We start from the raw sequence: 13,411 nt of genomic DNA on the forward strand, positions 1-13,411 counted from the left end.
TAATAAAAATGCAATGACTGCTCTCGGTGGTACTATTTAAAATAGCGCATTTTAAAAGCAATCAGACTGAAAATTTGCAGCCTCGTTTGGATGCGTATGGATTTTTTTCCTTCAGTTTTCAATCCTTCTTCTTTCGTATTTGAAATAAGTTACTTACCATTAATAATCAACAAACCTAAGCAGTTGTAACAACCTCTAATATGCATTTTTTGCACTCAAATATTCTCTGTCAAATCTATACAAATCTATGCAACTATTCATTTTCAACAATGTTCTTGGATTCCAATGTCTTTCAGTGTTTGGAATGAATTTTTATTCTAGCTTGCCATCAGTTTTCATGATGTTGTAAAGATAGCCAAAGGTCATATTCCTTATTTTGAGCAGTTTATTATCTAAATTCTCATGGAAGGAAAGGAAAAGGAAGGGTGGGATAATAAAGAAACAAAGTATAGTTATTTTAGCAACCCATATGGAAGCTGAGAGAGCACAAGAGTAGCTATAGTGTATTTTAAATCCCCAAAATTGCAGAAATAACAAACATTTCACACTACCTCTCCCTAAAGACTATGTAAACATCTAAGTTTATGTGAATGGGTCAATATGTTCCAAATGAAAGGTTGCTATGAAACTATAAAACATGCTGGCTGGGAAACTCTGGGATTTGAAATCCACACCTCTTAAAAGTTGCTGAAATTAAGAACACTATTTTGAAGCATGTGGCCATCAAGGCTATCCACCTAAGTTTTTGCCCTATTTCTCAATAATTTTTGTTTTCTGATTTGTTTTTTTTAGGTTCCCTCAATTTAAATTTTTATGATTTTTTTTTTCCAAAGCAAAGATCTAATTTCATATTTACTTCCAAAAATGCCTCTGGGCCTATAGGTATGCTTGGATAATTAAAAACCTCTGCATCCCAGAATTTTCTTCCAAACAATGCATCACACCTAGAAAAAGGATCTAAATTTGTAGAGAATAATCCAGGTGAATTAGAGAGGGTAAGAGAAGCCTTTAGCTATTACTGTAGCTTCCTTCGTGATAGGAAAGAGTTTGGTGAAATTTTAGTATCTGCAGTTCTATCCATTTGAAAGGCACTGTAAAATATTGTCTCATTTACCAGTTACATTGACCAACAGGAGGCCAGCACTTTGTTGATGGGTCTTATCCTATTTCAGGCTCATCAAATATTAGCAACCAGATGTTGTTCTATGGAATTCAAACTTTCTGCTGGGAATTGAACTCATGGATCACTGCCCTTTATATAGTCCATTAACTTTAGGGGCTATTCTGGTCTTGGCACTTGGTGGTGTTACATGAAGAGGTATATAAAATACACGAGAATGGTATATATAGTTCAGTTTCCCATGTGTTCTCAGAGAAGAATATATAGTTGGTTCTATTATGTTATTCCCCCATGTAGCGTGTTTTACATGACTTGCATTTCTCTTGGGACAGGTCTCTGTTTTTATATAATGTATATCTTGTGTGATGTTTTCAGTTATATAAACCACTCAGAGGGAAGCCCTGCCGTACTTTGCCAGCATCCTAAAACAGGAAATCTCATTTTGTTGAAAAAGAACCCAGTGGTTGGCAGTCTGGAATGGATGCCCAGAGCACTTGGCATCCTCAAGTCAATTGGCTTACTGTTCTCTCCACCATGTGCTACTTCATGAGAAGTATATTTCACATCATTCCAACAGGCATCATGTTCAAGTGCCCAGAATAAAACTGGTGCATGGGTACTTTATTACAAGTCCATAGGAAGAAAAAGGTAGACTGCAGAGCTAAATGACTTAGAAAGGATTGAATAAATTACAATACATTAACATTAGAATGAAAAAACGCTGAGATTGTTATAGCAATGCTCTACAGCTAAATTAAAAATCTAATGGTGGTGTAAAAGCAATTAGAACTGTGCCCTCAACCCCTGTGGATCTTTGCTTGCAGGAAAATCATGAGATATTTGATCAAGGTAATTTGATTTCATATTTTCTAATAATCGGATATCAAACTTTGTAGAGGTCAGTTAATAGATTTTATTAGCTTGCTTCAGCTAAGGAGGTTAACCAAAATCTTTCTCAAACTCCATGATTTATTTAATGTTACATAAAGAAATGTTACATACATTCCGAGCATTCTCCTTTATTGCAACCTAATCAATGTAAGAATATTGGTTTTATTTATAAGGTATTTATTAACACCCACTGTGATCCCTAAATGCCCAATGAATTAGTGGAATATAAGCAAACAAATCAAATAAGCAAAGACCTTTTGCAGGATGTGGGCCTATTATATTGAATGAATCCTCAAATAATTAATTTCAGAAATACTTTTTCTGAAATTCATCTGGCCTTCTTAGGGAAAGGGTAGGCTAAAAAAGCAACTTCTTATACATTCCATACATGAAATAATGAGTTGATAATTCCACAGAATCTCTTCAACTCCCATTCTTTCTCTCTATGATTATTTTCTAGAAAAGTAATCTTAGCAAAACCAGCAAAGTGGCTTGAGACAACTTAAAGACTAACCAACTTTCTTGTTGTGGAGTAGGATCCATAAAAGCTTAGCAATTATAGTTTCACAATCTATAGGATGCCATTAATCTATATAATTTGGGGGGTATAATTTAGGTGCATGAAGATAATATATCTTGATGTGACGTAGAGGGAAGGTAGCTGATGGTTGGGCCCAGTTTCCAATTGTGGTTTATAAGATATAAGATGGTCTAAGGGAGCATAACTAATGAGGGAAAGGGATTAGAGTAGGGATGAATGAGCTATTTGTGGAAGTCAGCTTGTACTACAAAGAGTAATAGAGAGCTGGCTTTTTTCTCTTGACAAGAACTTATACAGCTCTGAGCAGGGATGGCAATCTTTTAGACCTTCCTTCCTTCCTTCCTCTCTTTCAAAAGCAATGCTCTGTGGACCTCAAAGCAGGTATAGCTAATAACTTAATTATTTCATTAATATAATGGGCAGACACATTTCAACCTCACCTCTATATGGATATTGTGATACAACATAATTAAGCAGACTGCAAGGGTGTGTTTCCTAAATCAGACCATATCCAGCTTCTTAACACTAATTATAATGGTTCCTCTTCTTTTTAAATATAATATTGGGAAAAATTTTCAGGGGTCTTAGAGGAGTAGATCTAAAAGGTTAAAGGCTAGAATATTTTTGCTTTGGAAGACCACTGCCTGTTTCCAATCCTTTTAATGCAGAATTTTACTTTGCACACTGGAGGGAGATTGGTCCCTATCTTGTCTCTAATTTTCTGGCTGAATATAGAGACAGGTAGTTAAACACTACAAAGGCTTCCATACAAAGTTTCTTTATTGGATTATATCAGGCATCTTCAAGGTATCACTCACAGTTATGTTGAGATTCATTTAATGTCCAATCTTTGCATTGTTGTCTTCATAGTGTGAAAAGATAGTTATCTTCATCCCATAACGATACAGCAAAGGAAGACTCCATCCAGCACGATACTGGGGTCCAGGTAGGAATGAACAAAACTTCCCCCAACCCAACCAGAGGTCAATTCAGTGACCAATCAGGATTACAGATGTGACCTGAAGTGACATAAACTACATCTCCCATGAGGCATTAATTACATTTCCCATGAGGCATTCCCTTAAGGGGACAGCTCTCATTCCTAAATTAACTATACACTGTTTAACCAGCACAGTCCCATAGCCATTGGAGCTGGAGGGAGGTTCTCCATCCACCAAGTGGCTTCTTAATGGTGCAGAATGAAGGACCATCTGGTACTCTGCTCTCTATTCTGCTGGTGTTATCAAAGAGTTAAACCAAGAACAGTCAAAAACCAAAATCATGAAAGGCTCAGAAAGAAAGTTAACAAAGAATTCCAGAGAGCTGTTGGAAAAGAAGCAGCAATATTACAATATCATCTGTAAAAACTTCAAAACTAGAAGAGTCTGCAAAAAAACAAAGCCGTCTTAAAGATCTCCAAATTCAAGAGGAAATTCTATACTTGAATTGGTATGCTATAGTACACCAATGGACAAATGGTAACTGATCCAAAGAAGATCACACATAGTAGAAAGGGAGTATTCTTAAATTCTGAACAGAAGAGATCTCAACATCTAAGATGTTGTACAAGATATTTCTTATATGTACCTTGACTACTAGAAGATGGTTAAATCAATAGTCATTACCAAGATGAATGACTACAGCAATTGATGGAATTTCTACAGAAATATGGCAAGCAACAGAAGAATCAGCAAAAGTTCTAATCAAACTATTAGTATGTCAGAAAATCAGAACAATTGGCGAACAGATTGGAACAGGTCCATCTACATATCAGTATCAGGGAAAGGAGACAACAGAGTGTGCAAACTATTGCACAATACCTTAATTTTGCATACTAACAAAATAATGTTTAGGATCATCCCCTGCAGATTAGAGCACTACATGGAAAAGGAGATATACCCAAATGTCCAAACTAGCTTTAGAAAAAAGATGAATAATAACTTTGGTCTCTGGATGCTATAATACTAGGCCAGGTGAAAAAAAAAAGAGAGAAAAGAAAGAAGATGATCAGTAGCAAGGATATAGTAGTAGCAATGAATGTAAGTCCAGAAGATCTGAAGAACCAAGTTGAGGACGGCATCCTGGAACGTTGATTATCTGTTTGATCGCTCCAGTTGACTTTGGCTTACATAATCAATCATTCAAGACATGTGTGACATTGTATACACATGCGTGGTAGATCTGGCCATTTTTACCAACAGTTAAATAATAGTGACCTGCAGAAATCTAGATTTGAAAGGGAGAAAGTGATTCAGAAGGCACACTCTTGGCATCTGTTGGCATTTCCTCAAAGAAGTTCCTTAAAACAGCCACACGATTCCAGGAAAATGTACACTTTATTGAAGAAGATGCTGGTGGGGAGATGTGTACCCATGCTCTCACTTATTTTTCCTTTTCAAATCTGGATCTCTGAACAAACAATCAAAGAAAATTGGTATTTTCATTTCCTTCCCCAGGGGCCCAGGTCTCAAAAAGGATGCTTCTGTGCTATGAGCCACCCAGCTGTTGCCAGACACTAGTACATGACTGAAACGTTTGTATGCCAGAGCCATATGTGTGTTTACTGGCCTTCTGCTAGTCCAACCTGTCATTAATGAAAGAGTAGCAACCAATTATGCAAAATGTATGCAGCTTTTTAGCACTTTCTCAGTTATTTTAATTGGCTCTTTTTGTTGCTGTTGCTTTATCTTTCTGGTAATTTATAGAGCTACCGGTATGACTTTGGGGGTTTGATTTATGGTGGAATGTTCTTGCATTCTAAAACCTACAAAATCCTTGAGGCCTGGATCGTTTAGAACTGACGAATGGGCTACAGATTTGAAGAACAAATGAGAGGTCAAGCTGATTTGTTTTTCACTTTTGAAAAAAGAGATACTCTGATTTTTCTAAAGTAGAACTTGGTGTTTCACAAGAATCAATACTTTCACTATCAACAGAGACAAACAAGAGCCACAACAGGTACAACGAAAAGAAACACAACCTCATCAATTTCTTTTCAAATTTAAAATGATTTTTTTTTTGCCAATAACTGGATGAAGAACAATCTCAAAGTTGTACCATACCTGTCCTGGATTTCACACGCACACGCATTGATCCAGGCTTGGTCATTTAATATATAACACAGACTATTTCTTCAATTAAAGTGTGTGGTTAACCTGATCATTTATCATCCTCAGAAAGAAGTACATTATTCAAGGAATGATTTTCAGCAGAGACTTGCAGCTTATGTTAAATAATCCTCTTGAATGATGACACAAGTGTGCTAGGAATGACTCTTCAACTTGGAATTTCAAAACTGCTTTGAACTTGCAGAAAAAGCCCCAATAATCCATTGGAAGATGGGCCAGGAACAAATCTAACAGGGCTTCACTCAGCCTACTATTGGCTGGGTCTTCTTTTGTTGCCCTGCACAGGAGAATGGAGCTGGAAAGCAGGTTAGTGGGGTGGGGAGGGAATAGGGATTTTGCAGTAACCTTCCCCCAGGAGTGGGGAGGGAATGGAGTTTTTACAGTATCCTTCCCCTGCCACGCCCACCAAGCCACACCCACAGAACCGGTAGTAAAAAAAATTGAATACCACCACTGCTTCAAACATTCAGCTATGTTCAGCTTGTTGGCTATTGACTCCTAGATATCTGGAGTTGCTTTTTAATAGGCTAGGCTACTGGATGCTGAAACAGAAATTCTGGTAAATTGAAGCTACCATCAGTTTGTCCAAAGATATTAAAGTGAGTTTATCATATATAAAAGTCATATATATTTTGACAGTAATTTATCATTAGATAAATATTTCACAGGCATTAATATTGTAATCATTTTTAAAATGTCCATTAATCTCAGTGTAATATTCATTTTAATTACATTGATTTTGCCCAAAGAATCAATAGATGTTTTAACATCCATTTGTATCTATTGATTTATATCTTTATAGGAAATGTATTTATTTATATAAATGGGTCCATTGCTAGGTGCTCATTCCTATCCTTCCTTTACCTAGGATTGGTATATTTGTTTTTATAAATTTTATTTTAATCTGTATTTCTTATTTTTACATTGCCTGTTTTTATATTTGTTGTTCAATGGTTTTATGCCACCCAGAATCATGTTTTGTAAGATGTGATCATCCAGGAGTTGAAAATGACTAGATGGTACATCATAATTATCATTTACAGTCACCACAATGTAAAAAAGATGTTGATACTCTAGAAAGAGTGCAGAGAAGAGCAACAAAGATGATTAGGGGACTGGAAGCTAAAACACAAGAAGAACAATTGCTGGAACTGGGTATGTCTAGTCCAGCGGTTGGCAACCGGTGGGCTGCAGCTCACTGGTGGGCCACGAGAAAATTTTGGTGGGCCGCAGAGAAATCTCACCCCAGAGTACCCCCCCCAAGCAATTAATCCAGGCTGTACAGAAACACAAGGCTGCGCCGCCCACATGGCCCGCAGGAACTTTCCGGGCCCACGTACTCCTTACCCTGCAAACTTGCCTGCTAAATTGCTATTTTTCCTTTTTCCAACCATCAGCTGTTCTGCTGTGCCAGGAGATTTAGATTAGCTAGGAAGCAGGAAATGGTTGGATTTCTTGCTTTCTAGCTAGTCTTTAGATCTTCAGCTCTGCTTTTAAGCACAGCCGAACCGCCCTGCTTGCAAGCAAATTTCATGTGACAGAGCTAGCCGATGGCAGATAGATAGATCACTGAATGATTCTATGAGCAACTCAATCTGTCTGCCTGCTTTGCCTGATTTTGGGTAAAAGTTGCTCTTTTTTAAATAAAAGATTCAATATTTATATATTTATAATATTTACATACAAGCCATGCCCAGCCACTCACATGACCACCAAACCACACCCACAAATTAGGCCCTGCCCACAGAACCAGTTAGTGGTCCCTGGGATTTAAAATTATGAGTTTGGTGGTCCCTGAGGTCCAAAAGGTTGGCTACCCCTGGTCTAGTCTAATGAAAAGGACTAGGGGAGACATGATAGCAGTCTTCCTATATCTCAGGGGCTGCCACAAAGAAGATGGAGGTCAAGTTATTCTCCAAAGCAACTGAGGGTGGGACAAGAAGCAATGGGTGGAAACTAATCAAGGAGAGAAGCAGCTTAGAACTAAGGAGACATTTCCTGATAGTTAGAACAATTAATCAGTGGAACAACCTGCCTCCAGAAGTTGTGAATGCTCCAACACTGGAAGTTTTAAAAAAGATGTTGGATGACCATTTGTCTGAAGTGGTGTAGGATTTTCTGCCTAGGCAGGGGGTTGGACTAGAAGACCTCCAAGGTCCCTTCCAACTCTGTTATTCTATTCTATTTATATCTTAATGTATTTCAATATGCATCCTCCCCCTCTATTTCCTCCATGTTTGTGTTATGTGTGTGTGTAAAATATTAATGGATAACAGCTATTATGGAGTAGAACGTATGAGTGTACTTTAGAGAGAAACATTTGAGTTAGGAGCATAAGCTTTAAAAAAACTCTGAAGCTTGTGTGGGAAAAAATAATAAAGATAAGCTTTATTTAGAGAATAAAGTCCAAGTTCTGTTCTCATAAACATATTTTACTGGAATAGGATTGGCTGGGAATAACTTTACTAGACTTTTGTTAAATTGTTTTTGATAAATCATTGCCATTATTGTGAGAATCTCATAGGACATTTAATAATACAAAATGTGCCCACTGACTCAAGAGGTTTGGCTACATCTGAATAGAATCCAATATAGTTATATCTTTAATGAATACCAGTTTAAGCCTGTTTGATTGGGTTAGACAAGTAAGCAACAGCCATGTCTATGGGAAGCTCCTGAGGAAAGAAAGGAAAAAAAAAAACTGGTTTAAAGTCTGAGATTTTAAATTGTGTTGAGTTTCCAAAAAAATTACAGTTTAAGAAGATGAAAGGTGTAATCACTATAAAAGAATTTGAGATTTTTCTGCTAAGAGTTTCCATTAAGCTACCAGATCTGGCCTGGAAAATTCAGGAGTGAAAACACACTTCAATGGGCATTCATATGCAGGCCACATCATTGCTTAATTTCGAATTGTGATGCACGGTAGTATAAGGAAACAAAGTTCTACAAAATGAAAATAGAAACACATCCCAGTTGTTTTATTTCAATGGAAAAGGAGTTATATTTTCACCCGGCAATATATATATATTCTAGAAGGACTCTAAACCTCAAAGGACACTTTTTATGTTACCTGAACTTCATGAATCAGGAAAATTTCTCTCTACAGACTAGTATTTCCCTAAATATTTTTTTGCATCAAACTCCCACACATGAAATAGAGAAGCGTATCAGAGGAAAAGTAGGATACTTCAAAATCTACAATTACTAGCACCTTTGAAGATCACAAAGAAAGTAAATGGGAAGTCTTAACATTACTGTTTAATTTAGCTTGCTTATCTGTCAGTTATGAAACTTAAAGAATGGCTTATTGTAAAATAATGTGCAGAACTTTTTTTTATTTCTCATTGCAAGACTATTTTGGTTACTGCAGTAGATGTAGAACAAAAACTGCTCTATTTTGAACTGGTTTTTCTCTCTCCTAGCATTTTGCCAAGAAACTCAGTGTTCACAGAATTAAATAACTTCCTCTTTATCCTACCCTGGGTTGCAGAAACAGGACAGAAGAAATGCAAGTACAAAAGCTTAAGTGAAAAAGAGAACAAATTCCACCTCTATAGATGTGATTTGTTTCGGAATTCTAGAACAGGGGCTGGTCTCCATTGTCCAGTTGCAGATTCTCTGCTTTCCTGCCAAAACTAACACCGGTTAAAAATAAGAACATTTGACTTGCTCCTCTCTGGCTAGCAGAAACCGCAATGCAGATCTGTTTGAAAAATGTATGCTTCTTTTGCATCAAGTTCATTGTGCTTTTCCTCTTTGAAGGGGCATATACTTAATAGTGTTAAACGTGATTCATATCACTCACTTTCTCTTGGGTTTATATTCCTTTTTAACAGACAAAAAGCTCGACACAGGATTTAAATTAGATAACAGGAACTATCACTTTCCATACTCTCCCTCCATCTCTAGCTAATAAACTAAAAGTAAGCAAAGTGTTCATTAAAATTAAAGCTGGCACACTTGCATTTTATTACTAATACATTGTAGCTTCCTGAGGGAGAGAAAAAGTTATTTGCATTTTAACACTGATTAGTCAGCTTACAATGCTTTGCTGTAGTGTATTTGTAAAAGGTGCTTTAGTAATTAGGATATAAATGATTGAAACCAGATTCCAGACTTTTTTTTCAAACTCATCCAAGTGTTTAAGACAGGCTGTTCTGCAAATCCTACAGTGCACACCAGATTAGTATACTTAAAACATATACTTTTAAAACATTCCAATAGTATTTAGTATCCCAATGGCTTTATTTTGGGCTCTATCATTTATCATTGGTAGAACATTCAGTCTTTCACATTTTGTTCTTTTGGAATATGGAGAGTTCTGGATATTTCTGTAGTACCCAATCTATAGGATATTCAAACAGAAAGTTTTAAGTGTTTTGTCCTTAACTTTGTATTTTACAAAATTAAATTATTTGAAGATTGCAAACAATGGTTTTGCCAGCACATGTAAGTAAAAAGGCTGAATATCAGTGGAAATCAAAAATATCAGCCAGTTTATATAGTTTTGGTCTTTTAATGGGCCTGAATCTCACAGTATTTTTATGGCGCTTTTAAAGGTAGGTTTGTGATTGTTTCTCAGCTCAAACCAAAACCAAAGCTATCTCACTGTGACTTCTTCAAAATCTTAAAACCCATTTTAAAGTATACAGAAGTCATGCTGTTCCAATGCATCAATCTTTTCTTAGCATCATTGTTATTCTGCATGTTTAGGGGGCTGAAATGCGGATCCTCAAATGTCTTCCGCAGCTCAGGTAGGACAGCTGCTTGTTAAATGATCTGAACCTAGCAAACCGGAGTCTGAAAGAGAAAGTGGACAACGATGTGCAAGTTGAACACTAATTTATAGATACAAGAATTTAAAGCACCCAGCTTTAATCCATAAAATATTAAGAGCATTTTGTTTCTTTAGATATTGAGCAAAGCTTCCTTCTGAAGCTGCCACCAAGCTCCTTGCTTCTAAGAATTATGAATTATGCTTTGTAACCACAAGAATTAGAATGAGAACCACAAGAGTTAGAAGAGTTAGAATGCAGTATTGTGGTCACTCTGCCCACAGTCTTGAGTTCTATCCTGACAGGCTCAAGGTTGACTCAGCCTTCCAGCCCCTGAAGCTCAGTAAAACGAGGACCCTGTTATATAAATCTGGGTGCTATTACTATTGTTCAATAACAGTGGCTTTTGTGCATATACAGAAGGCACTGTGAAATGGGATTGTCATTGTGGAACACCACATCACCCCCATACCATAGCAAAGCACAACAGACTTCTGCTAGCCAGAGTGCCCTCTAACAGTCACCCTGAAACTAAGAGACCCAAGAAACCACAAATTCATTTTATTAGTTTCCGTAGACAATGAGTGAACAGTAAGGATTTTGACCCTGACTGCCTAAAATTCGTAAATTGTTTCAATATATTATTAAACGGAATGAACTTAAACAGCAGCGAAAAAGAAAAATAATACAGAGATTTATGGATTGTTTCTTTCAATTTAATCTGTTATGACATGTCAGTGGAATTAATTTGCTCTTCCTTATTGTAAATCAAGCAAAGAATAATGATCATTTAGATCTTGAACACATTAGTCGTTATCAAACAAACTGGTCCTTTTCCTTCTTAGGTCATCTTTCAAAGAAACAGAGCAACTGCACTACATTTATCATAGCTTCCCTGAGGACTTCCCACCACAAATCCCACCTTAAATTTGGATCTTGCCAAGATTGTGATTCATCAGAACAGCAAAGCACTTGGCAGCTTTGAAAATACAGGTAATCCCCCCTCTTATAAGCATAATTGAGCCTGGAATTACAGTTATAAGAGGTTAGGTTGCAAGTTGAGACATCAGGAGACTGGATCCAATTTTCTGACATTTTTTAAAGTGGTCATTAAGTGAATGCCATGAACATTAGGCATCTATTTTTCTCCATGGGCATTTCTTTTTTGCTGGAAAGTGGAATTAAATGCTAGAAACCAGCAAACACACACAGACACAGACAAATCAGTCATATGATATTGTCCCAATTGTAATATGAAAACCACATTATTAACAATTGTCATCTCAGTTGTTCAATGATTATCTTCAGCTTCTCCCTTATTGGAAATAGGTTGAATTCTAGCTTTTGATTACAGTATCTCAGGTATACAGGTGAAACTCAAAAAATTAGAATATCGTGCAAAAGTTCATTTATTTCAGTAATGCAACTTAAAAGGTGAAATATATGAGATAGACTCATTACATGCAAAGCAAGATAGTTCAAGCCGTGATGTGTCATAATTGAGATTATGGCTTACAGCTCATGAAAACCCCAAATCCACAATCTCAGAAAATCAGAATATTACATGCAATCAATAAAACAAGGATTGTACGTAGAACAATATCGGACCTCTGAAAAGTATAAGCATGCATATGTACTCAGTACTTGGTTTGGGCCCCTTTTACTCCTTGTGAAAATCCCCAACACTTTTGAATGGCCTTTTCCTGACAATCCTTTCCAGGCTGCGGTCATCCCTGCTCCTTGCGCACCCTTTTCTTCCACACTTTTCCCTTCCACATAACTTTCTATTAATGAGCTTTGATACAGCACTTTGGGAACACCCAACTTCTTTTGCAATTACCTTTTGAGGCTTTCCCTTCTTATGGACGGTGTCAATGATGCTTTTCTGCACAACTGGCAGGTCAGCAGTCTTTCCCATGATTGTGATTCCTACTGAACCAGACTGAGAGACCATTTAAAGGCTCAGGAATCCTTTGCAGGTGTTATGGCTTAATTATCTGGTTAGAATGGGACACTATGAGCGTAGAATATTGAACCTTTTCACAATATTCTAATTTTCTGAGGTTGTGGATTTGGGGTTTTCATGAGCTGTAAGCCATAATCATCTCAATTATGACACATCACGGCTTGAACTATCTTGCTTTGCATGTAGTGAGTCTATCTCACATATTAGGCTCACCTTTTAAGTTGCATTACTGAAATAAATGAACTTTTGCACGATATTCTAATTTTTCGAGTTTCACCTGTTTTCTCAGAATTGTCTGCAACAGCTGAAGTATGCCCCCTAGTGGTTAAAAGTGAAACTATTTAATTGTTGCACTGCACTGTCATCAAGGTTTTTTTAGTTGAGTTTTATTAACAAAGGGACTTCTCAATTATGAATATAAGTATATGTTGACCCACAGTGTGCAAAGAACATAAACCTCAATTGTGCTGATGAAGCTAATGAAAGTATTTTTGCTGCAATAATATTGAAAGATCAGTTCAGCTACATACTTTGCTGCTCTTACATTTATCTGTGGGAATTTAAATATCTATGTGCTTAAGAGTGAAGGGTCTTTGGTGCTCTCTGAGCTTAATTACTTTTTTGCAGATATTTTATTAGCCAAACTAGATAACATCATCAGTGGAGTGAAATATCTGCAGAAAACCCCAACCATCAGAGCACAAGCACCCCTCATTTCACCCACGCTACGAATACTCTCCTTTATTGGTGCTTAAGAGTCTTTGAATCAGTTTATATATTAGCAATACTTAAAACAGCATAATTGTGTAAGACAATGGCATCATTTAGACCTATGAATTATCTCTGCTTCATCTGGAGTAGCGTATCCTTTTCAGTTGATCATGTATATAACATAATGTAAGTGTCAACCCTGAAGTTGACCTCACCAAAGCCATTTTGAAGCTTCAATGTTGCCACGCTGGAGCTGAGGGATAGGGAGGGGGAATAGAA

The 13,411-nt window shown here is 36.8% G+C and overlaps 1 long non-coding RNA gene across 1 annotated transcript; it reads right to left on the reverse strand.

Moving 5' to 3' along the window:
- Positions 1-8,038: 8,038 nt before the first annotated feature.
- Positions 8,039-12,109, reverse strand: LOC148130134 (uncharacterized). The gene is made up of 2 exons (XR_015750277.1): positions 10,689-12,109; positions 8,039-10,658 (listed from the first exon to the last, which is right to left on the reverse strand). It is a non-coding gene; the product is annotated as an uncharacterized LOC148130134 (long non-coding RNA).
- Positions 12,110-13,411: the final 1,302 nt, after the last annotated feature.

This window comes from Notechis scutatus, chromosome 6 (assembly GCF_049901735.1).
Source record: "Notechis scutatus isolate UNSWTSFEM ecotype Mainland chromosome 6, rNotScu1.2, whole genome shotgun sequence".
Classification (NCBI taxonomy): domain Eukaryota; kingdom Metazoa; phylum Chordata; class Lepidosauria; order Squamata; family Elapidae; genus Notechis; species Notechis scutatus.